Source organism: Podarcis cretensis (genome assembly GCF_951804945.1).
Source record: "Podarcis cretensis genome assembly, chromosome: 3".
Taxonomy (NCBI): Eukaryota; Metazoa; Chordata; class Lepidosauria; order Squamata; family Lacertidae; genus Podarcis; species Podarcis cretensis.
The window spans coordinates 59,205,943-59,220,893 of NC_137172.1; the positions used below are offsets into that span (position 1 = coordinate 59,205,943).

At 39.3% G+C, this 14,951-nt stretch overlaps 1 protein-coding gene across 4 annotated transcripts in view; it reads right to left on the reverse strand.

The window, feature by feature from the left end:
* The window catches only part of TAB2 (TGF-beta activated kinase 1 (MAP3K7) binding protein 2), a 48,817-nt gene that overhangs the window by 22,381 nt on the left and 11,485 nt on the right, over window positions 1-14,951 (reverse strand). Inside the window, exon 1 of one of the 4 annotated variants that reach the window (XM_079971233.1) lies at window positions 5,020-5,134. The exons of the other annotated variants lie outside the window; for them this stretch is intronic. The gene's annotated coding sequence lies outside the window, so the exon portion shown is untranslated. Of the gene's footprint in view, window positions 1-5,019; window positions 5,135-14,951 lie in introns of those variants that run through there. 4 annotated transcript variants of the gene reach the window in all.

The window sequence follows — 14,951 nt, forward strand, 5'->3', positions numbered from 1 at the left end:
TTTTTCGCTCTATAACACGCACCCGACCATAACACGCACATAGTTTTTAGAGGAGGAAAATCCGTAGGCATGCCACCCGTAGGCATCTCCTCCATAACACGCACAGACATTTCCCCTTACTTTCTAGGAGGAAAAAAGTGAGTGTTATGGTGCAAAAAATACAGTAACCCGTGAAGCTCTTGTATTTGAAATCAGTGAAAGGCTGGACATGGGCCAACAAACTGAAGCTTAATCCAAACAAGATGAAGGTAGTGGGGACAGCAGACCCTATGACAACCTGTTCTAGAGGGGGAGGAGCAGGTACATCATCTGGGAGTATTGAAGTGGTGGCTTTCGTCAAGACAGCTTTTGACCAACTTTATTGGTTCTCGTAACAGATTAACATATACCAAGTTTGGGTACAAAGACACATAAATCATTTTTCTGAAGGTATCTTACTAAATTTCTAATTCATGGTGTTTTATATTTTATACCACTTTGATATTCTTTATGATTAACCATATACAAATTTGCACAAATAAATGTTCACTTTGCTGTCATTTGGTTTTTGTGCTGCTGTTGCAATATTGTTAATTTATTAAATCTGCTTACTGTTTCAATATATTTACTGAAAGCTGCTGCAGGTATAAACACGATGCAGATATATCAATAAATGTGTAACAAATTGTGTACTGGACACCACAGAGCTAGTGTGGCATGTCTCCAAAGGAAGAAAAGACACAGGGGCAAACAACAACTATGTGTGCAGACATAACTTTGCTTTCTCCTTTTGCTGCAGTATGAAGCACTGCCAAAAAGAGATTAGCTGAAGAAGCAATTTGTCTTTTCAATACCGATAACTGCTGCAGTAAAACAAGGTCTGGCCAGGTATGCAGGGGTTTTTTTCCTGCATCACATGCATCTTTGCTGGATTTTTCCAGCCTCAAACTTCTAGGTGTCTATATGATAGAAATGTATGGACTTCACACAAATAAAATGCAACTATTTATATAACCTTGTAATAAAACATAAGATAGAATATTCTAAGTCCATGGCTCAGTTATACATTTCATTTTTTTAGACTTTAGCACCCACAGAAAAGACTGGCCAATAACAGCAGCAACAACAAAAACTATAAAAAGGGATGGGTGGGGAGAACTACTCTTGGCAACAATACCGTTCATGACAAATTGTTATACAAATTGTTCAGCAACTTTTAAAATGTAAACTTTTTGCAGAATTGCTTATGAATATAAAAATTACAGCACAACCGAGTTGTAGCAAATGTTTTAATTTCCAAGAAGCCCTGTTTGTGAGGTCACAGATAGGGACAATTGTAAATTTACCGTAAACAACAACAACAAGAACAGAACACATAGTTCTTCAGTTGTACCAATCTCTGAAATTCAGTAAAGAGAAATGTTTGTTCTTGGATAATTTAAACTTCCCCAAACCACCAAAAAGTAATATGAATAAGTGTGCTGATCTTTTTACCATATTCTTATTCATATTTTATTCCAGATTCTAATGTGCCCATAATTGCACCAACGTGTTCAGATTCTGTTAAATAAATTCACCGTCTAAAATCTCATAAATATCTGCATGCTTTTCACAAAGCACTCAATATACTCACTTTTTCTAAATGCTAGGCAATTGAGCAGATACGAATTGACTGGCTTCATCCTGAATGAACCATTAGCGAAGTCATGCATAGTGTAAGCATGGTGTTAAGTATGTTCTATGTTTGCAGGAGACTATATTCATCGTTCCCTTATTTAATGGCCCTGTTCAGGAGAACTTGCAACACATCTTAGCTCAGGCAGTCTACAACTGTCATTTGCTGCACAATTCTATTCCTTGATTGAAGACGCATTTGGGTAGCTGAAAAGCGCACTTCAAGATTTCGCATGTCATACTGGTCTGTTTCAATTAAGCATGCCACCTCTTAAAGACATGCAGCAACATGTTCCATGTGTGTAGATTAAGCCCTGAGCCAGAAGTGACCATTCAGTCTGGCAGTACCAGCTACCAAAAAAAAAAAAAAAGTTTATTCACTCCAAAACTAGCCTGTCCCTATCAACATGTGTGTGCACTAATGACTTTTATGTAAAGTGGGGGGAAATGTTAATTCCACTCACCATCCAATCAAGGGATATAATTTCTTATTGGCAAAGGAACAGTAACAGGAAGGATACACCTGAGGGCAATGTAAGCTTGGCATCAGTACTTTCAGAACCAGAAGGCTTAAATGGTTTCTCTCTGTGTTTTTAACAGTCCTTATTTTTATCTGTAAGCTACCTTTAGGTAGGGTACAACAACATGGTTTTAAAGGGCTAATGGGTATGTGCCATTAGGTACCTTAAATGTAGGTTACGGTCACTACACAGAATGTTTATTCGTCAGGGGTTGGACTACATGATCTTCAGGGTACCTTCCAAGGCTACAATTCTACGATATGAACTACATTGCTTGACTGTATCTTGCTCTTGCAACAATTCACTTGTCCCAGTATGCAAGGAGGAGAAACACACACAGTGGGAATGGAACTGGTTTAACTACGGACTAAGGCAGAGGTTTTTAAATTGTGGTCGCCAACTTGGCGCCCAGAAATCTTCACATAGTCACAATCGGGCCTGTGCCAGTAGCAAAACGTGCTAGATTAATTTCTAACAATGGCTTGCTGATGAGTAAGCTAATGTGTGTGCCCCTTATTCCCTGCTTTGTTTTTTAGTTTTCTGAATAATCTTTCAGTTAGGAAACAGTATTGAAGGGGATGGGGAAGAAGGAAAAAACTGCATGTTAAGAAGAGAGGAACTAATGTCTTTTTTCTGCATTTGCTGGTATGAATCCTTATATAAACTTTCTTAACCTGCCACTTTTGGAGAAAGAAGTTTGAAAATGCAGCCAACTAATTAAATGACAAATTAGAAATAAAACTGTATGAACAATTTGTATTTGTTCACTTGGTATCTATTATAAAACTTTTTACAGTGCTCAACCATTTCCAGGCCTCAAACTGCAAACACTGCTGCTTGAAGCAGCCTCCAGAAGTTGGTGGAAAATATGAGAATGAATTGTGTGTTTGTTTTTTGTTCTTATTCTACATGTCCTTTCAGAATGTAGTCAAACAATACTGTGACCTACCCAAGCTTCCTGCAAACTAGATTTTCACAATTTCAGAATATTCAGTATGCAAGTTTAGGCCAGTAAGATATTCCCACAATGCCTACTTCTGTTTCTTTTCACATGTCCTACTTGGGGATATACAACTCACATCATAATCTTCAGTGTTTTACTATTCATTCAGGATTATTAAGATTGTGATAGTTTGCCCAACTCCCCTCCTATACAAAGGTACAAGTGTCTTAAAAGATGCAGTGTTCAATTTTATTTTCAACATCACCTATGCAATTTTTCATAAATGAGAACCAGAATTAAAAAGTACAGTATGATCACATCTTGCATTGGGCTTATATTCCAGGGATGGTGCATATAAACAAAAATGTATGTACCCAATGCATATACCTTGGAACTGCCCCCACATGACCATCCTCACCTTCGGCTCTGGAATGCTCTAACACAGGGGTCTCCAAGCTTTCCTTGCCTCGGGCCGGAGGGCGAGGGAGCGTGTGCCTGTATGCGCGCGCACGCACACACACACACTATTTTCGGTGCACATCCAGATTGGAGGAGGCCCGTGTGCATGTGCAAGCTATTTCCGGTGCTCCTCTGACCTGAAAATGGGTCCCCGCACTACACCACACCACATCGGTAAGAGCGGGTGGCAGTTGCTGCAGGCTGGATAAACGAGTCCCTCCGGCCTTATCTGACCCCTGGGCCATAGGCTGGTGACCCCTGCTCTACCAAGATTTCATGGGGCTGTCCGAGTTCTTGCAAGATCTTACAAGAGCATCCCTGAGCTGGTAAGCAAGGAAAACCTGGTCCTCTGCCTTGCATGCAATGACAGCTTTCAACTGTGCATGGTTGAAATTGCACAAGTTAACTGCATGCAATATGTGATTGTACTGTATAGTACTATATTATACTAAATAAAAGAAGAAAGATAAATCCTACACTGATTGTAGCCAAGCATCTGATTTTTATTTTGCTAGCCTTGGTAACTAGCCAAACTTCGGTTATCAGGAACCATTGAATGCCATCACACTGAGCTTCAGAGGTGGTGAGTGCTTCTAAGGCATGACACAAGGTTAGGAACAATTCCTTTCCCCATCTCTAATTTCAGGAAGAGGACTGGAGCACATGTTTGTTGTACTGTACTTCCAAGGTCTATTGGTGTGACTCCAAAATACAGCCCAACTCAGACTAAGTCCTAAATCTGGAATGAATGGGGAACTTGTAGCTGGGCTGTTCTTAGAGGGTGCTCCAAGCAACCTCAAATACAGTGATACCTCGGTTTAAGAACAGTCCGGTTTAAGAACAATTCGGTTTACAAGCTCTGCGAAACCGGAAATAGTGTCCCAGTTTGAGAATTTTACCTCGGTCTAAGAACGGAATCCGAACAGTGGAAGGGCACCAGCAGCGGGAGACCTCATTAGGGAAAGCGTTCCTTGCTTTAAGAACAGTTTTGGTTTAAGAACGGACTTCCAGAACGTTCGTAAACCGAGGTACCACTGTACAGCGTAACGCAGACAAACTGCACCACTCCTTCTGAACCAGGAGGTGGCAGTGAGAATAGTCATACACACTTAAGAGGCAGGAAGGACCAGACCATGGTCACTGTCAACAGCATGGACACCTAATCAATCATATCCCTATTGTCCACAAATACAACACTTTTTAACACATCTCTTTTTCAGGAGCAGTATATGTTTTCTATACTATAGAAAAAGCAGTGTTCCAAATTTCATTATTGTTTCATATTATATGTTGCTTTCAGCTGCAGTGTGCTTTTTCTTGAGGTACTCTATTTGCACATGTATTCACAAATACATTTTAAAAAGCCTGGACACTTCAGTATTTGTGAAGTTACTTAAATATTGCTTAATCCGAAATGCTGCAGGTGAAAAACAAGAAACTTACAGCAGAAATTGCTTATGCCTCTCTCACACAGCAAGTCACAGAAACAGCCTACAGCCCTGCCAAGTGGGCTGCAGTTTCTTCCAACCTGGATGCATGCTGGAGGACTACCCATTGACTGCATAGGCTGCAGAAAGAAACAATATCACAGTGTTTACTCACAGATCTAAAACATTTGTCCATGTAGCCCTCAGATAGGAAGGCATACCCCCTCTTCCTACATTGGAGATGCTAAAACCATGGGAATATCACTCAGACTTATGAAACCCCAAGCAAACATACTTGAGGGAACAACAAGAGAACAGTCCTATCTTCAAATACAGATCATCTGCACTGTTTCTTCCAACATGCAGAGCCAAAACAGTTGTGATGTTGAAATGTGTGAGGTGAAATGTTGCTCCTTTGTAATCCTTATAGTCCCTCCAAAAGTATCCCCTTGAAAGGATATTAGTCTTGGTTGGGAGAGATGCTTCCATTGGTACCAAATAAACTTCCTTCCAGGGCTAATAGCAGTGTCAGGGTGTTTAGTGGAATCACAAGGTGGAGATGGTAAAAAGATTTAACACCTCTCCTCATTGTTCCTTTGCTACTCACTCACTTCCCACAGTGTCTACTGTTAAAAGGTTGAAAAAAAATGTTCTGTGAATGCATTAGCCTTCTAGTACACTAGTCTCTTGTAACTTCCGATTCTTTTTAGAAGAGGCTGTTGTTGTTTAGTCGTTTAGTCGTGTCCGACTCTTCGTGACCCCATGGACCAGAGCACGCCAGGCACTCCTGTCTTCCACTGCCTCCCGCAGTTTGGTCAGACTCATGTTTGTAGCTTCAATGACACTGTCCAACCATCTTGTCCTCTGTCGTCCCCTTCTCCTTGTGCCCTCTATCTTTCCCAACATCAGGGTCTTTTCCAGGGAGTCTTCTCTTCTCATGAGGTGGCCAAAGTATTGGCGCCTCAGCTTCACGATCTGTCCTTCCATTTAGAAGAGGTAGTATATATCAAAAAACCTTTGATGGAGGAAATGTGATAAGGCAGGGGTGTCACTTTTTCCCAAATCCACCAAGCTAGTACAGTGAGAAGAAATTCACAAGACAAATTTTCAAGATCATTTGGGAATTTGAGTGGGCTTTATATTCAAATGAAATGCTCCCGTATATTAGGCTAGGGGTCAGCAAACTATTTCAGCAGGGGGCCAGTTCACTGTCCCTCAGACTGTGGGGGGGGGCGGACTATATTTTGGGGGGGGAAATGAACAAATTCCTATGCCCCACAAATAACCCAGAGATGTATTTTAAATAAAAGCACACATTCTACTCATGTAAAAACGCCAGGCAGTCGCCACAAATAACCCAGAGATGCATTTTAAATAAAAGGGCATATTCTACTCATGTAAAAACACGCTGATTCCCAGACCGTCTGTGGGCCAGATTTAGAAGGCGATTGGGCCAGATCCGGCCCCCGGGCCTTAGTTTGCCTAACCATGGATTAGGCAGTAACAGTCATGCTAAGTAGCAGCGAGTAGTAGGAAATATTTTGAATACTTACATTCTACAGAAGATTTTGTAAGAAACCATTTTATTGAAACATTTCAACAAGAAGAGCAAGTTAAGACCAACAAACATTATCAGATCACAGTGAGAACGAGTTTACGGGTCATTAATCCTGCCTAACAATTTGAAATGAAGAGGGGAAAATAAACTACATATCTGGTATAGTGTTTTTCTGTTAACAGTAGAACTTAATGTATTCACAAAACTAGTATTTACCAAACGTGGCTCAAAGATCAAGTTACACCTTCTCTGGCTTCTCAACAAGCAGAAATACAGAATGCACATGTTCCAATATAAGAAGCCACAAGGGTTCTTATAATAGTTTGAAAGAAAAATCACATCCTCTCTTCAGTCACAATTTTAAAAAATACCCTTTAAAACTCACTAGGTTGTTTGTTTGCTTTTTACCCAAAGGTCCTGAATTGCTTTGGGAATATGCCTGGCTTTGGTTTTAGGCATGTCACCAGTGGGAACATATCCTACATTTTGGGGCAACCACCAAGAATGTCTTTGCACTTCTTTGTCATATGAACTTGGCAGAGATGGTATAGGTCAAAAGCATACATGCTGCTGATCTTGGAAATTAAAGCAGCAAACAAGGAAGAGAGAGTTATTGTAGGCACACAGTGCCCAAGCTACTTAATGCTTTGCACACCAAAATCAGCACCCTGAGTTGTAACTTTAAGTCTGAAAAGCCAATGGCTGGAGAACATTTTTGTCAACATGATTCTAAGAACCCACCTCTGACAGAGGAAGTAACACTGAATTCAGTATCAGCTGTGGCATCCACAAAGCACACTAGGGGAGAGAAAGGGTTGTCAGCTCTGAACCTGAAAGGAAGGATCAAAAGCAGCTTTCTTCTTGCATTGCTTTAAAAAAAAACCACTTCTTACCACTCTAAATTTTAAGTGTAGTTGCTCCATTATATAGCAGTTGTCATTTTAATGGTCAAAATTGCTCTTTCTATATTAGCACCCCTTAAGCATCTGGCCATTGCCTTTTTCCAAAAAGCAAAGAGGCCTTGACTGAAGAGGGTGTCTGGGACCACTGTTATAGTGCTAGAGTTTGAAGTGCTGGTGCTCTGCACTGCAACCCTTCAATAACCATGACCACTTCTAAAATTATACAACAAAAGGGAATTTTTGTCAGGTGCATTCTCTCCCTACCCCCTTTGTTTGACATTCATCCTGGAGGATTCAAAAGTTTTCATTTTGTGTCATTCTGGTTGGTCATAATAAAATGATTTTTGACTTTTCAAAACAAAAGTAGTAGTTAATATAATCTGCCTCGGCCTGGTTTGTTGTTGGTTTCTCATGCTGAGAAATGGCAAAAAGCACCCAGGAGATGATATCATTAACTGCTTTAAAAAGTGGCAGCACATCACCCTTGTTTATCCTTGCTCTTGCTATACCACTGTCTGGGAGAAAGTGAACTAATAGCCAGGATCAATTCACTGCTCCATAGGTTTATTCAGGTAATCAGGAGAGGTCTATTTGGCATTAGTGTTTTGGAATAATTTAATATAGTGAAACATCACAGCTCTTGTAATTAATTGATACAGTGGTACCTCAGGTTAAGTACTTAATTCGTTCCAGAAGTCTGTACTTAACCTGAAACTGTTCTTAACCTGAAGCACCACTTTAACTAATGGGGCCTCCCGCTGCCACCGGAGCACGATTTCTGTTCCCAACCTGAAGCAAAGTTCTTAACCTGAAGCACTATTTCTGGGTTAGCGGAGTCTGTAACCTGAAGCGTATGTAACCTGAAGCATATGTAACCCAAGGTACCACTGTAGTAGGTTGCAATTATTGACTATTGGAAACTGTAGTCTTGTGACAAGATCAGGAAATTTTTGTAATATCCAAATGAAAATATGTGTGCCTATTTTACCAGATTCATTAAAATGAAGTACTCTTTTAATCCACTCAGCAGGAAGTCTATCTAAAAATGTAAAAGGATATACCAAGAAGATTCTAGCCAAGGAGAAACTATCAGAATCTTTATTCTGTATAACATCCACTAATGTGTTCAGCCTGTAACTGTCCAACCATGTTCTTTGACATAGGTTGCTTCCAGACAACTTCTTTAGTAAGCATTCATCCTGATTTGTTTGAAAAGACGTTAGATATTTGCTATTTAATGAGTACACATCCTAATTTGTCTGAGGGACAAACTCCATTGCATCAAAGCAAGTCTTATCACACACTTTCCAATGAAGTTCCACATCTCTTTCCTTATTATAAAAAGTCCAGTCTTCTGTGGAAGTGGATGCAGGAGCTCCAAGTCAAGTTAACTGCACAACCTGAATCTGCCAGTATGTGACAAAATCCCATCCGAAAACAGCAACAGACTGGAATCACTATTATCTAATATGCAATTCTGCATTGTCTTTTTAATTGCAAACCATATTGAGGAATTTTTTACAAGCTTGTGTGATATGAATATGAAAATGAAATGAAAAATGACATTTTGAAACAGAATGACACCCCAGTGGTTATTAAACACCCATAGCAGTAAATGCAGAAACAGTTGTAATTGGATAGAAAAATAAATTTCAATCAGTAACAGTAAAACAGAAGTTTTATTAGAAACAACCAAAATTCACAAAGCAGTTTGTGAGTTTTTGAATTCCACAGAACACTGCTTCCACTAGGAAGGGAAAGGGAAAATAAATATTTCTGTAGAGAGCCATAAAAGTAATCTACATTGGGCAAGTAATCCACACTGTTTCTGGCAACAACATTCCAAGCTACACAATGTTGAGGTAGACTTAAAAATTTCATTTCCTATCCTCTTTCCCTTTTAAAGTAAATCTCTTTCCAATAAGGAATGAAAATTGCTATTCTTTCCATAAAATAAGTCACCACCATGTTGAAAATGAACAGTTGGTTACATTAAATGAGGTGGTATAGTTAATTCCTGGTGTGGAAAGAAATTATTTCAAACATTTGAAATACTGTGGTTTTCTTTATCCGACAAAGCTTTGAGACTCTACACTGGCTCATCTAGAAGAAAACTAGCAAATGAACAAGCTTAAGATCTGCACACAAAACACCTCTAACTTCAAATTGACAGGCACTAAAGATTTCAAGCAGGAAGCTCACTTGCATGTAAAATGTAAAATGCTAACTTTGCACTAACATGATTTCATCCAATCATTCCTTCTGTACAAATGTAACTTTCCACTTGAAAACACTATAACCATAGTTCCAGAGTACCATTTTACAAGCAGAAAGAACTATAATGGAGCTTCAATAATTTACTCTCTCTAAAACTTAGCTACCACAGATTTGTGCATTTTGATTTTCACTGGCAAAGTTTTGAATTAAGACTGCACTTGGCTGTTGCACCATATGTTCCTTGAGAGGAGACCAGGAAAGAGAATATATGCCCATTTCCCAGCAAGCAAAGCAAAATTACCTTGTAATGTGGGTGGTTTTCATGTTTCACCAATGTGAATATATATCGACCTTAAGGGCCCTCCCTCCCATGGCGGCATTAGAGAACATCTGATGAGGTCCCTGCACCAAATTCTGTTTTATGGTGATGTTAGGCAAATACTCAGTGACACAACTAGGAAATGGGTTAATCTACCCATCTGCCCTGATGATATCAGGGTTTGCTGCTTCTGAGCTCATGTTGAAACTTGTGTACTTTGTCCCACTGAACTTAATAGATGACCCTGAGACTTGAGCCGGCCTCTACCTGCAAAATTCTGCACTGGATTCTGATTTTGAGTCATGCCTGATTGTGATGTGATGAAATAAATCAAGTATTGTTATTTCTTCTGTATAACTATGTATCTACATATAAATCTAAAAGCCAGCTTCCAACATTCGCCTACTCCCAAAACAATCATATACTGTATAAACCGAATTCTAATAATCTGACAAAGTGTACAGTGAATACATCTGCAAACCGTCCACAAGATCTTTCTACATCTAAAGGTCTGTTAAACTGTTAACTACAGCTTTCTTGCATGATTTGGTAAACGCTTCTGGCAATGGCATAAATTGTATCTGGCAAGAAGAAAAGACATATTCCAAATGGTAATTGCGAATCCAGAAGAAGTGCCAAGATGTGCAACTTACATAGGTCATCAGGAAACTGTGCATGCTACTGAACACCAGTCTGCCAAACAATTTCCACAGTCACCATTGTAGCAAAACATTGTTCATTTTTATTTTCAAAAACTTTATTTATAAAAGTAGAAAATGAGGTAGAAAACAAAACAAATGGAACAAAACTAAGTGCATGAAAAACAAAACATAGTTCTTGATGCAGATGTACTATTTTTACAATCATGATAAACACAGCTTAACTTTTTTATCACTCTGTGGCACCAATGTTCATGGTTATTGAAGAAAACAAAACAATGGAGAAGCAGTAGGGGTTAAAAGGCACAGAAAACAGAGTCTGGACAAGAGGCTTGTGGGGACCCAGATAAGCTTTTATAAAGGTTTGTTTTAAGCATTCATGACTAAAAAAAAATTGGAAAACATGGTTGCAAAACCAGATAAAAACATTTAGTTTTCTGAAACTCTCCAGTTAAGTCCAAATGGACTTTATCTAGCCCAGTTCTAGTTCTCCTGTCCTCAGGGACCCCATAATAGAGCCCAGTTTTCCCAATCCCCATTTGGTGGGTGCACTTTTGACAGTTGCCACCAAGCTGCTACAACTTGTGTGTATGGTCCAAGTGCCTACTCATGGCACTCCAAGAGGAATGCAAGGCTAAAGAAGAAGCCCATTACGTTAAAAAAACCCCATGCTTTGGGGTAACAATTTCAAAGGAAGAGATTTAAAACAGTAACTGTCGTGCTCTCAACCCCCTTCCCAGTTCCAGTCCTTGGACACACACAGAAGAAGAGAAGGTGCTCAGACTTTCATGTTAGGCCTTGCTTTACAGACACTTGGAAGTAGAAGGTGCTTCCAAGGTGCTTTACAGCACATTGTGGCCCAAATCATTTGACACATTCTAAAAGATTCAAGGGGAGGTTATGGTTCTATCTGCACTTTGTCTCAGCTTTGGTGTGGTCAGAAGCAGTAAGAATATCTCTCACCACTTCTAACAACCCTCAAAATCCAACGTGATCTATAAGAATAATTCCACTCTTCAGAAAAAGTGGCAGGGCCATTCACTCACTTTGCACCAGGCTTCACAGTCACTTCAACACAGTAAGTATTATTCCATGTCTGGCCATAAATTACAGCACAAAACTGAGGTTATTTTGCTAGCTGCTGAGGGCAACAACTCCTAAATTAGGTACTTACTTGGTTTCTGATTTAAATGCAAAATTAAAACATTACTGCTGAATATAAAATAAGATATACCATATGTATTTCCAAGTGATGAACACTACTAATACCATGCACTACAACTCTTCTGCATTTCCCCTGGTTTATACATTAACATTAAACCATGGCTAATGATAAATGTAGTTAACATTAACCATGGTTAACAAGCCATAGTTAAATCTGAGGCATCTGGCAGATGATAATTAAACCTTTGTTTATTACATCATAGGATAGTTAGAACTACTTGCAAGAGCAACAGAACTTTGTGGGTGGTTTGAATTTTCTACTGATCTTCATTTGCACATCTCTATTTTTGGGTGGTGATGGCTTCTTAACCATAGATTCAAAGGTAACACTAAGATATGGTCAACATTAACAAAGATAAATAAACCAACTACAAACCTTGGTTACTGAGCAACCTTTAACCGTAGTTATACTCCTGACCCGGATTCACACATAACATTAAGCCATGGTTTAATTAATGTCATATGCAAACCAGGCAACTGAATGTGAGGAAAGTGTGCAAGGAAGCTCTCTGCTGACAATGATTATGCTTCACAATCTGAACAAAATACTACCTTGCTCACAACTCCTAGTCTATCACAATGAAATGCTGGCTCCTTAAACTTTGAGAAAGAACAGTATCACAATCGATATGAAAGTCTTCTTGCACAAAATGGAAAAGGACACAAGCCAGCAAAAGTGACCATCAGGCTTCTAGCTCTATTTTCCATCCACATTGAGACTTCATTGGACATTACATGAACAAACCTTGCAATTTGTATATTCCAGCCACCCTTCCTACCCTTCCGTTTTTCTCTCTCAGCAAGCCATTGTTTGCTATTACAACCAAACTCGTCAAACTATGAGTTGTGCAAACCAAAGTTTGCCTAAATCACCTTTAATGGCAAACCATGGAACTGAGCTCCTTAGGCTTCAAACTATGACTTGGAGACACAACAACATTATGTCTATATAAATGCTTACCCTTTGGTTTGGTTTAAAAGGCTTAATAATGTAGCCACGTAAACATGCACTACTCCCAAGCTTTTCAGCAGTACCTTCGGCTTGAATTCAGAAACAGAATATCTACCCAATATATACAAGGTATTCTGAGATAATGATGATACACCAACAGAAATGCAGGGAAATAATCTTCTTTGCAAAATGCATCAGGACAAGGGAAACTACTTACCAGTTTTCTGCACCCTATCTGTACCCACAACTGCTGCCAGTTGCTGAAGCTATCTGCCCCCATATGAAAAAGTAATTAGTGTGCAACTGAAAGTTGTGCAAGTGTGTATATAACATAACAGTAATGACAGGGAGTGGTATTCAACGATGTTTTACTCAGAGAAGACCTAATGGGCTACCAATTTCAAGTGGGTCTACTCTGAGTAAAATTTAGTTGAACACCACCCAAGTTAAGAAACTTTCAACAATTTAAAGGCTTGGTTTAATATAAGTTTTTCCAATCCTTTCATGAATCCCAAGCTTCAACTATCAAAGTAGAAGTAGTAGCAATTTTATTTGTTTAGCTATAAACCACAGCAAGGATAACAAACACTCAAAGATGAGCCACAAATATGACTCTTCAATTTCCTAGGAGCTAGCACAAATATAGACAGACACAAGGTAACGCAATTTAAACTTTCTCTAACAGCAAAAAGCACACAAACTCACTTGGTGTAACAAAATTATTTCTGTGAGTAAACTCACAGCAAGTATTCTTCATCAGGATCTTACATAGAGGGCACTGAGTAATATGGTGAACAACGTCCTCAATGCTGTTTTACACCTCACACAGAAACGCTGTTCCAAGGAGAATTTCTCACAGCTGCCATCCAAAAAGGCAGAGCGTAAAACATCAAGTCTTAATTCTGTAAAAGCAATTTTATGGGGAGCCAGAGTAATTAACTCCAAATAGATAGCTTTTGCATGGTCTACCTTGAAACATGGATACAGTCTAAAAAATCTCAAAGAATGGATAGTTAACACATCAGTCAAAGAAGCTCTCTCATATGCAAGGAAATTCAACAGATTGATATATGTCACTGGTTTGTAGGTGTAAAGCAGAATTTAAGGGGGTGATCCATAAACTATAGAAACCAAGTGTGAAGATGGCATAGTTAGCATTCTCTTCTGAAAATTTAAGAGCTGAACTGACTTTTTTGCCTGATCAGAAGGCCAACCCACTTCTGCATGGATATACGCAATAGGAATACCAGCAGGGAGGGCCAATACTTTCTTTAGAAAATAATTTTGAACATTCTGCAACTCCTGGACTAATGGTCAGTTGAGACCCCAAAGTTCTAAATCGTGTAACATGCAGAAAACAATCTCAGTCAAGAAAAATATAGGGAATAATAATAATAATAAGCCACCCATCTGACTGGGTTCCACCAGCCACTCTGGGTGGCTTCCAACAAATTAAAACACAATACAACATCAAATATAAAAAACTTCCCTAGCTCAGAGTTGGAGTGCTATCGAAATATATTTCTTCAATTTATAACTGCCTATTTTGCACATGGTTATACATGGTCATTTCTGATTAAACACCTGTGAAAAGTTACAGTCAACATTTTAAAATACATCATTTCCAGGGGAAAATCTGAAGTCACAGACAAAGGCCAAATGTCTGAAAAATGGATGATATACTGAGTGTACGCTGGAAGTTTGGGGTGTATGGGGTGTTAGGGGAGGGGTAGTACCCCTGGCGGGAGACAAGTCATATTCCTTCTGTGGTAGTTTGTCCACCTTTGGTTCCCACCCTGAACTCAGCTCTCAGCTCTGGCTCCTAAAAACTGTCAGCATGTGACAGCAGCCACAGCCTGGAAATGGCCTTGAATAGCTGCCTGAACCATGTGAGGGTAGCTGATGGGTCTCCTATGGGTTGGAGGGCTTAAAGAGGAAGCTTGGGATATGGCTCAGAAGCTACACTGCAAAGGAGGAACTGGAGAAAAATCAGCCACAAATAGGCTCAGAACTATAGGCTGAAACATACGTATTATATACACCACCATGTCAGAAAGAAAATTGACAGTCACCTTTGTGAAGAGCCCTAAGTAATTTCTAGAGGAGATAAGCTGTAG